General features: G+C 45.3%; 1 protein-coding gene across 1 annotated transcript in view; it reads right to left on the reverse strand.

Moving 5' to 3' along the window:
* Positions 1-13,926, reverse strand: part of SETBP1 (SET binding protein 1) — a 274,005-nt gene that overhangs the window by 234,956 nt on the left and 25,123 nt on the right. The window lies entirely within an intron of this gene.

The following is a 13,926-nucleotide window of genomic DNA, read 5'->3' on the forward strand; positions in this document are numbered from 1 at the left end:
GAACAGACCTCCGGAACGAATTAAGTACTTAACCCGAGGTACCACTGTATCCAGAGAAGTTTTCAGAAGAATGAAAACATGACTCACCTACAGCCTGAAATGGAGCAGTCCAGAATTTTGCCTTCTGAGAACTTGATGTCTGCACATCAAGGAAGGGATTAATACAGAAAAAATCAGAAACCCAGATTGGCACAGAAAATTAATTTCAGAGCACTTGTGCAAGCACACACGCACACACCACAAAGGAAACCACACTGATTGTGATGAGCTCAGTTCTTAGCTCTGAACAGGATCCTAATCTCCCTGACTCCTTTAGCTCTGCTCTAGGGATGACTGTGCCATGACCACAGGGCTCCTGCAAGCACGTCGTAGAAAGCAAGGTCTGGTGTATGCTCGCTAATCTTATTGGTAAGGGACGCTCCCACCTTTGGTGTCTGGGAAGGGGCAAGAATTCTGTATGGACAATGAGGGCTAGCAGTTGGCCAACCAACTGCTTTATTAGGTTATCAGTCGGTCCTGGCAAGAACTTGTCCAACTGGCACTGCCCTACTGGCAAACGAATCAGCAACTGTTTACATCTCTTAAGGATAGCGTGCTTCAGTTCTCGGTTGCACACAGAAGTATGCCGAAACTCACCTGTGGCCCCATATGCACTATACAATTAAAGCAATATCATACCACTTCAAACCTCCTACCTATTAATTCTCAGCAGCCCTAACAAACTAAAACTCCCAGGATTCTTTGGAAGAAGCCATGACTGTTTAAAAAAGAATGATACTGCTTTAGATACACTATGCAGATGGGGCCTGTGTTGCACTGGTCACTCAAGTCCAGATATGTCACAGATTTACCATAGATAGATAAATTTATTGTCATTGTCTGTATATACACAGTATACACAACAACGAAAATCAAACACCCACCCAAAGACCGGGTTCACATACACATTTGCACGTATCTCCATCACTCTCATCCTATTCAGACATAATCTATAAAAACATAACATAATCCAGAATATAACATAACCTATTAAAGGCATAACATAACCTAAAACCTATCTCATTCCTTCCTACTCCCTGCTTGCTATTCCTTGCAGCTGGCCCTGAGATCATTATTTAGTGCAATCAGAGCTCTTGGATAGAAACTATTCAGAAGGCGTGTGGTTCGTGTTTTCATTGTCCTATATCTTCTGCCCGAAGGCAACAGTTCAAAGAAGTTGTGAGCAGGATGGGTGGGATCTCTCAGGATATTGTGTGACTTCTTCAAAGTGCGAGACATGAAGATCTCATCCAGGGTTGGTAGTTGGAGCCCAATAACATTCTGGGCAATTTTAATTATTCTCTGTAAAGCTTTTTTATCCGTTTCAGAGCTGCTCCCATACCACGATAATATACTATAGGTTAAGACACTCTCGATGGTACTGTGATAATAGGACAGAAGTAGGTGCTGAGATAGATTCAGTCCCCTGAGCATTCTCAGGAAATACAACCTCCCCTGCACCTTCCTCACAACCATATTAATATTTGCAGTCCATGAGAGGTCCTCAGAGATATAAATGCCCAGGTATTTAAAACTACCAACCCTCTCCACCTCCTCGCCATTTATGTGCAATGGTAAAAATACACTTTTCTTTCTCCTAAAGTCAATTATGAGTTCTTTGGTTTTTTTGGTGTTAAGCATAAGATTGTTTTCTTTACACCATTGAATTAGCCCCTGTACTTCTTTCCTATAAGCAGTCTCATCGTTCTCACTAATGAGCCCCACCACTGTTGTATCATCTGCAAATTTGATGATTGTGTTGGACTTATACAGTGGGGTGCAATCAAATGTGTACAGGGAATAGAGAAAGGGGCTTAGCACACATCCCTGAGGGGCTCCTGTGCTTAATACTAGAGTAGAAGAATAGTAAGGTCCCATTCTCACTGTCTGCGGCCTATCAGTCAGGAAATTCCTTACCCACAGACAGATCTTCTGATGTATACCCAAATTGGTCATTTTAAGAAATAACCTGTCTGGCAGAATTGTATTGAAGGCAGAACTGTAGTCCACAAACAACAGCCTTGCGTAGGTTCCCTGTCGTTCTAGATGACTCAGTACAGTATGGACAGCGATGGAAATAGCATCATCAGTAGATCTGTTTCTTCTGTATGCAAACTGGAACGGGTCTAGAGTGGATGGAAGACCAGCCTTAATATGATCTAGCACCAATCTCTCAAAACATTTCATAACAACAGATGTTAGGGCTATTGGTCTATAGTCATTGAGAGATACCACCACTGACTGCTTGGGGACTGGCACTATAATCGATGTCTTCAGGCAGGTAGGGACAGAACCCTGCAACAGGGATAGGATACTTTGCTAAGATTGGCTCATGGCCCTCAGCTTTGCTCTCTAAAATCACTCAAGCATCATGTTGTGGGAAACTTGCTGTGTCACACTGCTGGTTGATTAGCACTTATCCAAATTTCATGATGCAGTCCTACAATGAAAAAACGTGGACCAAATAAAGCATATACGGCCGTACCCCGGAAGTCGAACGGAATCCGTTCCGGAAGTCCGTTCAACTTCCAAAACGTTCGGGAACCAAGGTGTGGCTTCCGATTGGCTGCAGGAAGCTCCTGCAGCCAATCAGAAGCCGCAGAAGGTGCGATAGACATTCGGGTTCCAAAGAACGTTCGCAAACCGGAACAATGACTTCCAGTTAGTGATGTTCAGGAGCCAAAATGTTCGTCTCGCGAGGTGTTCGACTTCCGAGGTACAACTGTATTGGAAAATAACTGCAGAAAAAATGCCCATATTTAGCAAAAAATAACACCAAAATATGAGCCATACTAAAAATGCAAAATAATAATAATATATACATTAAGAGCACAACTATCTTCATACAGACTTTTAAAAATAATAATAATAATAATGATAATAATAATAATCAAGTTTGCAAACTAAGGCATACATAGGCTGAACTGAGACTAAATTTGGAACAATGAGAAACTGTATGGTGGTCTGCCAGTTTGTCGCCTGCCTGAGGGGCAGGTCTATTTTTGGAGTGGGCAAGGGCTTCAGAAGGCACGATACATGGCTGGTGGTCTTTGTTTGGCTTGGTGGGTCACAAGTTACAGATGCCTGCTTTACAACATTATGCTTGAAGGAGGAGGGGAAGTTATGGCCCCTCTCCCTCCACCCCCGCCCATTAACCTCACTTCCCTCCTCCTCCCATAAAATGACAGAAAAATCAGCCACACTAAAATGCTCTCTTGGAATGGCAAGTGTGGTGCTCTCTGCCCTCAGCTGCCCTTAACCAGTTCCAATTACTTCCTGACCACAGCAGCTCATTTCTAATAAATACACAAAGCAGCGCAAGGGACATTTTGTTTTATCATGTTTCAAAGAGACTGGAGGCTTTGTTTAAAGGCACAGGGACACCGAGTGCTAAATAAACCAGGAAACACAACTGAGGAGACTGCGTGGAGATATATATAACACACACAGAGAGACACAGACACACACAGAGCCAGGGGGCTAGAGGGCTATGGAGAGGAGAATTAAAATAAAATCCAGCCTACACAGTCAAGGAAGCCAAGTGAGTAAATTTGAAGGCTATGAGGACCTTCCTTTCCATGGTTCAGTAACAAAAATATGTGTCAGAAATATCCATCCATTTACAGTCATACCTCGGGTTACAGATGCTTCAGGCTGCGTTTTTTCAGGTTACGGACCCGCCGAAACCCAGAAATACTGGAACGAGTTACTTCCAGGTTTCTGCAGTCGCACATGCGCAGAAGCACTAAATCACGCTTTGCACATGCGCAGAAGTGCCGAATCGCAACCCGCGCGTGCACAGACGCAGTGCTGTGGGTTGCAAACGTGCCTCCGGCACGGATCACGTTCGCAACCCGAGCGTCCACCATACTGGAGAAAGAAACAAGGAACGCTATAAAAAAATGCAAAATATTGAAGCTTGATCCTCAGCCTACTGGCCGTCAAACACCAACTCAAGGGCGAAGGGCAGTATACAAATTTAATAAATAAATACTGAAATAATAATCAGTTACTGGGGAAATTATTCTGCACAACGGCACTCCATGCAGCAGAGGCAATGCTTAAAGTGGCCCTCCCAAATGGTGGCTGGAGGTGGGGATGGATGGGATAGAGATAAATAATAATAATAATAATAATAATAATAATAATAATAATAATAATAATAATTTATTATTTGTACCCCGCCCATCTGGCTGGGTTTCCCCAGCCACTCTGGGCGGCTTCCAACAAAGATGAAAGATACACTAAAATGTCACATATTAAAAACTTCCCTGAACAGGGCTGCCTTCAGATGTCTTCTGAATGTCAGGTAGATGTTTATCGCTTTGACATCTGATGGGAGGGCGTTCCACAGGGCGGGCGCCACTACCGAGAAGGCCCTCTGCCTGGTTCCCTGTAACTTGGCCTCTCGCAGTGAGATGCAGGTGCCCTTTTCAGCTGAGTGGAAGTTCTGTTTAACTCTTTGGTTCTGCTTTGACTCAGCCTTGGTCTGTGGTGGGTCTCCAGGAAAAGGACATTCCACACTTGATGGAAGAAGATATACAGGCAGGGTTGCAGCTGCTGGTCAGAGCATGTGGGAATGTGCGGAGAAGTCTCTTACACCTACTGGGCCAAGGCTATGGTTGGCTTCATAGGGTGGGTTGACCGTAAATGCACATGGGAAAGCAGACCCACAGAGAAACAGGGAGGAGCTGGCTTTGTCTGGTCCTTGTCTGGTGGCTCTCCCGGCATGTGTGTGTGCTTTGCACTGCAACAGTCATTTGACCTGTGGAATACATTCTGTACAATATATGGACACTGTACAACAACTGATGCTCCCCAGACCCCCTTCACACGACTTTTTATCAAACCGTGTTCTCCATATCCCCCATCCTTACATGACTATTGGAAACCCAATGCCTTGTAGGCAGTGATTGTGACATCTAAATCAGGGATGTCCAACAGGTCAAACAAGATCTACTGGTAGATCCCCACAAGGTTTTGGTAGATCACGGTCAATCTCTGGCTCCCTTTCCTTAGAGTTGCTAAAACTGACTCCTGCCCCCTTGCCCCGCCCTTGTTTGATCTCTGGAAGGGAAGACCGAGCTTTCTCTGTGCTGCTGTTTTCATCCATAGCAATCTTTTTGAGAATGACTTTACCCCTTTGTTCCTTGCCTTCCAAAAATGGAAGTTTCCCCCCCCCCAAAGCTTTTTTCAAAACCCTAAAAAATGGGCTCAACAACTTTGAGATCACCGCCAGTTTTTAATTCTCAAAGTAGATCGCAGTCTCTTGAGAGTTGGCCGCCCCTGGTCTACATCACAGTCAGCCTGGATAGCTCAGTTGGTTAGAGCATGGTGCTGATAACAGCAAGGTTGCAGGTTTGATCCCCATATGGGACAGCGGCATGTTCCAGCATTGCAGGGGGTTGGACTTGATGATCCTCAGGATCCCTACCAATTCTATGATTTTGTGTATTCAATACTAGCAAGCAAACTGTGTTGCTCCAAGCACATGGCTCCTTCTATATAAATATTATTCAGTAGCACTAATCATAACAATAAACATTACAGTAACTTCTCATCCTTTCCCATGACACAGTATACTTTGTTTTTCATTATTTCCGTTTCTGTATATAGCTGAAGCACAGTGAAACCAGACACAAAGTTTCGCTTCCTGGTTTTCATATGCTACTATCACCTGAAAAGAGCATGAATCACAGCTGTGATGGATTCAGCCTGCTTCAGCCAGCTTCCCTGCAGAAGGATCTCTGCATCACCAAAACCAAAATCTTACACGAGTGCCTATTCTACTTCTCACTGGTGGTTTGGTTCAAATCTCACGCCAAATAGTGTTTAAGGAGATTTAATTACAGTAATGGCCCAGTTAAGATCTTCCATCTAGGTTTCCCCATTTGGCCTGTTTCAGCCAAGGCACATCAGCCCATCTTACAACTTACACTGGGCTTGCATTGCATCATCATGATCACCAGCTCTCATATAGCGCAGCTAGGCAACCGTGCAACAACCGCTGATTGACAGGTGGGCTGCTCCCCACTAGTCAGATCCAGTATGTTGGCTATACTGCCTGGGGCTGATGGAAGATGGAGTCCAAGTTGGGAGCCAGTTGCCAGGAGGCTGGGCCCACTTCATGTTCAACCTACTCAACTTCAATAAGCTCTACTCGAGGGCCATATTTCCCCATGTGAAGCTGCCCAGATCCTGAGGTCATCATTTGAGGGGCCTTCTTTGTGTGTCTCCTCCAAGGCTGGACCAGCCTCTTCTATTACAGCTCCCTATCTATGGGGTGCTCTCCCAAGGGAGATCTTCTAGCACAAACCGTTTTAGGCTTAAAGTCATCTTTGGTTCCCGGGAATTTAAGAAGCACCAATGACTGGATATTTTACTCTAACTGTGTTTATGTCTCTTCATTCCTGCATTTTATGCTTGTCGTAAATTGCTTAGGGACTTTTGTTGTGGCAAGCAATTCATAAATTCAACTAACCTGACCTAAGCTATTCACGGACCCCTAAGAAATATTAGTTACTGATCCCATGGGAATATAAAGAAAGGTGTGAGGAATGAGTAGAAGCAGGGAAAGTCCTCTGTCCCTCTCTCATCAGCCTCTTCATCATGGAATATTTCATATATATATATATATATATATATATATATATATATATATATGGAAAAACCCACAGCCTTCTCATGGAATGAAGAAAAGAAGCTTATTCTGGCTTCAAATCCAACTGCAGATCCCAAAGGAGAAGATCATATACTCAGGGGATCCCACGATGGGCTGCCCTTTTCAGCGAGAAGCCACCATGGAACGTGAACATCCAGGCACTCTGCTCAAGCCGCCCACAAGGGGAAAGAATACGGCTAATGCGGTGGGAGGCAGAGGCACCAAGGAAGCCCCCAAAAGCCCACTGGGAAGGAAAAGCAAAGGCAGAGGCAGCCAGTGATCTGGAAGCAAGGAAAGAGCACAATGCCCACAGGGCCTTCTGAAAAGGAATGGTTGAGCAGCGAGTGAATCCTTAAGGAGCAAGGCAAGAGGGAGAGAAGATGCTAGCTGGCTGGGATATAGGCAGCGCATTTCAACTAACACAGTCTTAATCCAAGTAAGAGAGCAGGGAAGGGCCATAACTAGGGGGGGAGAGCTATCTGTGTTGCATGCAGTGGGTCCATGGTTCAATCTTCAGCATCTCTCCAGGTAGGGCTGGGAATGTCCCCCTTCCCTGGGACCCTGGAAAGCTTCTGCCAGTCAGTGTTGAGAATGCTGAGTGAGATGGACCCAATGCTCTGGAAGAGGAAAGGTTCTGCAAACACCCTTCCAGCAGAAAATCTGGCAGCACACTAGAAGCGTGAACAGCTCAATACAAAACACACACCATGCCATCTGAGCACAGGAGTAGATGGGATACAACCTGGGCTGGGAGGGGCAGCACAGTGCCAGAATTCCTGGTACCATCTTGAGTAGACTCTGATTTGAGCCCCGCAAGCCCTGCCTGCCTATTGTGGGTGAACGGCAACCAAAACATTCAATGAATTCTGTTGAAAGCCGCCCAGAGTGGCAGGGGAAACCCAACCAGATGGGCAGGGAAAATTATTATTATTGCAAACGGGTGACAGAGGATCACACTCCATGTATCTGATGAAGTGGGATCTTGTCTACAAGAGCTTATTCCATAATGAAAATAAAATGGTTCAAGTCTTTGCCACAAGACCCTTTGCTGGTTTTGCTGCAACAGACTTGCACCTCTGGAAACCTCAGTCCTGCTTGCACAGCCCAGTCACATCACATAAGAAGCTAAGCATGGTTCAGAACATCAAGCCAAGTCCCTGCACTTGTCCAGAGAGGGTTTTCTTTGTGTAGGTTTGTTGTTGTTTTAAATTGCCCACTCGCCTTGCACTGAGACAGATGTTTCCCCAGTTACTTATTCCAACAGACTGAGAAATATCAGAACAGAGAGGCAGTCCATGGGTCACCCATCGACAGTCCCTCATTGGTCAGTCCCTCAAGTAGCACCCATGCCAACCATCCCAACACAACATTGTCTCATTATATTTGTTTCTGTTCCCTTCCCCACTCTGCTCTCCCTTGAAAAACACGGGAGGAAATTTACTACTTCCAAACCGGATACAACCCCTTATCACAAAGCTGATAATGTCAGTCACTCTTCCCAGAACGAACAAACATAAAAGTGAAATTCCATTGTCTAGAACAGCGTGTTACATAAAGGAAAGGTGTTCTAATGAAATTCATAATTTGGAGTGCTGCACTTTTTAAAAGTGAGAGTAGGGAGAAAGTGACAAGTTAAAGCAGCAAACAAACAGAACTCAATAAGCTGAAAGGTTGCTGCCCAAAGGACTAACTTTCCTGCTACTTTTAAGCATAGTGATCACAGGTGTATACCAAATCAAACACCTACTTCATTCTGGAGCCCTAAACACAACCTGGGGTGAGAAGCCTTTGGGTGACTGTAATAGCTATTAGTTCTCGCTGCAACCACTCACTGACAGCTTCCTTCTAGCGGTTCTTGAGCACTGCCACCCTCCCACTGCAATTGCTCACCCTTGCAATTTCCTTTCTGAACCTGCTAAATATGTCAGACACAGCTGGAGGGTGAGTAAAGCAGGCCAGGGGCTGTGATAAGAGCCGGAAGAAGGCTCTGCAAAACCACAACAGTCATCAAGAGGCTTCCCGTTGGCTTGCAGGCTAACTAACCACTCGCATCACATCCGACTGCAGGTACCAAAGAGATCACACTACAGTACTCTAGCTTAGTGCTTCCTCGTCTTATGCATCAGTGCTGCTCAGTATCAGAAACTCAAGAGATATAAGCTAGGTGCTAAAGCTAGATTATGGTCACCACAACAGAATATCTATTCGCCAGGGGGTTGGACTAGTCGTCCCTTCCGACGCTACAATTCTATGATCCCAACTACATTGACTGTAGCTTGCTCTTACAACAATTCACTTGTTCCAGTAGGCAAGGAAAAACACACAGAGCGGAAATGGAAATGCTATTGACTATGGACTAAGGCAGAGGTTTTCAAACCTGGCACCCAGAAATCTCCACGTAGTAGCAACTGGACTCATGCCAGGAGCAAAACGTGCCTGATGCCTGGAGAATTTCAAATACTGGTGCTGCTTAAGTAAAATAGAAACCCGTACATCAGGTGTCAACAGCAACAACAGGATTCACATGGATAACCTAGCACAGTGGTTCCCAAACTTTCCTGTCCCCCATGGATCACTTGGAAATGGCTGAGGGTCTTGGAAGACCACTTAATCATTTTTCTGCCAGTTGCGGCTATTGTAATGTTAAAAAAAGAGAGGTAAAGGTAAAGGAGCCCTGGGCTGTTAAGTCCAGTCAAAGGTGCTGCGCTCAACTTGCTTTTACGTCGAGGGAGCTGGCGTTTGCCCACAGACAGCTTTCTGGGTCATGTGGCCAGCAGGACTAAACCGCTTCTGGTACAACAGAACACCGTGACGGAAGCTAGAGCACACGGAAACACAGTTTACCGTCCCGTCACAGCTGTGCCTATTTATCTACTTGCACTGGTGTGCTTTCAAACTGCTAGGTTGGCAGGAGCTGGGACAGAGCAATGGGTGCTCCCCCATTGCAGGGATTCGAACCAGCAACCTTCTGATCGGCAAGCCCAAAAGGCTCAGTGGTTTAGACCACAGTGCCACCCACGTCCCTATTGTAATGTACTGTGCTAGACACTGTATGATTCCTTTGTGTTTCAAATGCCTCCTGGTCAATTCAGGTCTTTCCTGCTCACCTTTGTTCTCCTGTGTTGACTGTCTTCTCTCACACACACACACTGCTTCCTCTTGCCCTGTCTTTCGCATTATTTCAAGTTGTGGGCCTCCTGAAGGAAGCTTGCAAAACACTGGTTGTCCACAGACCACATCTTGGACAACCCTGGTCAGGTAGGCAGGCTCATGCACACCCGAAGCATAGGGCACTCTGACCCTGGTGCACACCCCCCCATCAAAAACAGGGTGGAAAGAGGTACTTACAGGCCCTGATTTCCTACTTGTAGGTTGTCTTGGAAGAGTTGGGCACTAAATCAAAGATTGCATTAATTTTCCATTTATAGATAACAGCCAGAATCCGGGAAGCTCAAAATTGGAAGACTAATCTGGTCCCTTCCATTCATGCTTGGTTGGTTAAAGTCCAGACAACCTTGAAACGGTTGAAATTAACATATTGTATCAGGTTTAGGGAAGGGAGATTAAAGCCCCTTTGATTTGGGGAATGACTTTAGCAAAGTCATTCTAAATAAGAGACAGTATTCCTGTGGGAATATTGACGATAGAGAGAAATGGTGGACTTTACATTGCACAGGGCTTGCATCATCCTGGATCGTGGTCACTTAAGGGTGGGTGGGTTTTTTTAAGAGTCCAGCCACACCCTGCTTTTCGCATTTCAAGTTTCATGCATGAGCACCAAAACATTGGTGCTGCAGTGCAGATGCACCCTGACATTAGAGCACCAGAATTTATTAAAATGTCTATTTTATCCTTGAGAAAGCAGGATCAAATGAATAATCAGAGTCCGAAACATCCTAAAAGCAAGGGAGAGAAGATCTGGATAATGGAACCCAGGAGAACATTCACACTGGCCCATTTACCACTGATTTACTCCTGAACGTCACCTCCCTGCAGCGTTAGAAACTGAGATATGAAAACTATGTGCTAAATGACACCTTAAACCTAGGTTATGGGCGCAACAACAGAGTGTCTAGGTGTGCTTTTTTAATAACAAGAATACGGTGCTGAAAATGTATGAACTGCAGTTAAAATATGATGTTCATTTTTAACATGGTCTAGTCCTTCCCCTGCCCACCCCACTAATATTCTTAAGAGGGTCTCTTCTCCAGTCTTCAGAGAGTGGCTGGAAGTGGGGAGGCAGAAAAAGGTATTCCTTTCTTTCCACTCTGCAGTTTTAATCTGAAATATTAGGCACAGCACTGTGCCTGGAGCTGAGAAACTGCTCACACTAAGGAAATTCCCTGTCGCAAAATGCGCCTAGAACAATGTGAGTTTCAAACATCCCCCCTTTTCATGCAGGAAAGATATGGTTCTGAGCTACAGCAGGGCATCTTCTGCTTCCCTAGGCAGCATCCTCTGCGCATGTGGGAGCCATGGGACAGCCATAAATTACAGCTCTGATGGTAAGAGTTTGCATACAAAGATGAAAAAGTACCATGGCCAATGACAAGTGATCCAGTTAGCATTTCAAGGTGAGTTTACATAATCTGCAGTTTTCAAAACAATACACAAACCGAAATAGACAGCCTTTGATCGTCACATCTCTCCAGATTTTGCAATGCAGCTCTCCAGCCAAGTAGCGTGTACAGAAAATATGCTTGGGAAAGTTTTCATCTAAATGTTTCAATAATAATAATAATAGAAATATGCATTGTATTGGGAAAAACCGTTTTGCAAAAATGTGTGTATCGGACAAAGTTGCACATAATAATTGCATACATCAGGAGAAATCTGCACAAACACGGCGAGAAATTTCCACGAGGACTTGAAAAAATATCCCAAATGGGTGTAGAAATGAGGAGAACTGAGCATAAGGTTGGACCAATGAGAAATGAAGAGAAATCAGAAGTGACAGATTCTACCTGTGAAAGCAGAGAGCAGATTGTGCAAAATGGCCCCAGGTACAACGATCTAGGCACACTCACATGTTACAGTCACTACATGGGGCCCTAACCAATGTTTCCCAAAGCATTATGCCGTATCCATCTTTAAACAGCCACGTGGACCTGTCTGGGCCTGTATTTCCAGACGCATGTATGTGCATGAGAAACATGCATGCGCACTGACGTGCCCTGCAGCAATCATCATAACATGCAGAGCCGCTTCGCTCTCCGGAGAGAAGGCAGTCAAAGGAAAGAACAGTCATCCCTGAATTACTGCCTAAAAATAAACTCACCTCAGAACCACAACACCAGCGATTCTCAAAATATTTTTCTAATGAGGAGCCACACCTTGGGAGAAGCGGAGATTGCCTTCTCCAATTGCCTTCTCTTCCCAGGTTGCAATGATCGCAAAACACCCCTGAGCCAATTAGAGCAACAGAGGAGAGCGGTTCCTTAATGTGTTTGCTTTGCGTCTTGAAACACAACAGCGCAAAAGTGGCTGGCAACCAAGAGGATATCCCCTAAGAAGCTGGAGCCTGACTGCTTTGGGTCCAGTGGCGAGTCCCTGGAAACGTGTCATCTTTTATAATACATCCTCTGAGCGCCCTCAAACCCTGATTGGTTCCCAGCCTGGCCTCCTGATTTGCTAGGAACATTACAAGAACTCCCTGGCTCAAGCAAATCCTCAGGCTTCAATCCTACCTAAGTGTAAGCTCGACTCAACTCAGCAGGACTTACTTCTGAATACGCATTCAATGCCTATCTTCAATAACCTGCTGTTTGCATTTCCAAACACCCCTTCTGCTTTATCCAGTTCTTGATTAACTGACATTTGGTTTCCCCACAAGCAAGATTCCTGTACCTTTAGGGTAAAAAAAAAAAAGGTAAAGGACCCCTGGATGGTTAAGTCCAGTCAAAGGCGACTATGGGGCTGTGGCGCGCATCTCGCTTTCAGGCCAAGGGAGCCGGCGTTTGTCCACAGACAGTTTTCCGGGTCATGTGGCCAGCAGGACTAAACCGCTACTGGCACACGGAGGACCATGACGAGTGCCAGAGCGCACGGAAACGCCGTTTACCTTCCCACCACAGTGGTACCTATTTATCTACTTGCACTGGTGTGCTTTCAAACAGCAAGGTTGGCAGGAGCTGGGACAGAGCAATGGGAGCTCACCCTGTCGCGGGGATTTGAACCACCAACCTTCTGATCAGCAAGCCCAAGAGGCTCAGTGGTTTAGACCACAGCACCACCCACGTCCCTCCTGTACCTTTAGCAGTTATGCAATAAGTAAAAATCGACCAGTTGAATATTTCCCCATCCTGTGAGGGGTGAGAATCAAATCGGAGATGTCCCCCACAATTAGGGATGCTTCACAAGTTTCCATATCCCCCACCAACAAAAAACATGGCTGCTCTGCCTCCGACTGTTGCGCTGCAAGCAACAATACCACAGATGAAGCTCCATCTCAACATGGAAGGTATCACAATAAGGAAATTCACTTGTTGAATTTCTCAACTCCTTTGCAGCAGTTGAAGGTTCAAGAGCCCCCACAGATTTGGGAAAGGAGAGGCGTCTAGAATGATTTCGTTGTGTATCCTAGACCTCACCCTTGTGGAAGCACACCAAACCAGACCAAGGCTGGTTTGACAAGTGGACCTTCCACACGCTGTTTCGGTGCTCTAGAGCTAATCCAGCGGCCTTCCATAATAAGGTGCACTGCAGAAACTTCACCCTGACGTTGCATCTAAAGTGGTGTTGCTCACTTGAGTGGCAATCCTCTTCCAAATATCTCACCCCCGGCCCTTCTGTACAACTAGATTAGAGCCACTGAAGGGATGCATATTATCCCTCCACTCCTCAAATTTCAGCACGCAGACAGACATGTTAATTGCAAAACACCTTCTGAAAGTCGGCTGTCATTCCAAGGGTCTGCAAGATTGCTAAGAAATGTACTTTCTTCCCAAAGATTCCTCTTCTACAGAACAAAACTTCCCCCCACGTCCATAACACACCATGGAATGAGTCTTTGCTCCTGCATGCTCTCAGGAAGTACTCGGAACAGAAATCCCGCCACCTGTGGCTTGCCAAAAATGAACATTTTCAGAAAGAAAGAAAGAAAGAAAGAAAGAAAGAAAGAAAGAAAGAAAGAAAGAAAGAAAGAAAGAAAGAACCACTTCTGCTGTCCCTCATTTCAAAGTCTTCCACCTCTGTCTTAAATCCCTAACAATTGAAATGATATTTGG

This window comes from Podarcis muralis, chromosome 11 (genome assembly GCF_964188315.1).
Source record: "Podarcis muralis chromosome 11, rPodMur119.hap1.1, whole genome shotgun sequence".
NCBI lineage: Eukaryota > Metazoa > Chordata > Lepidosauria > Squamata > Lacertidae > Podarcis > Podarcis muralis.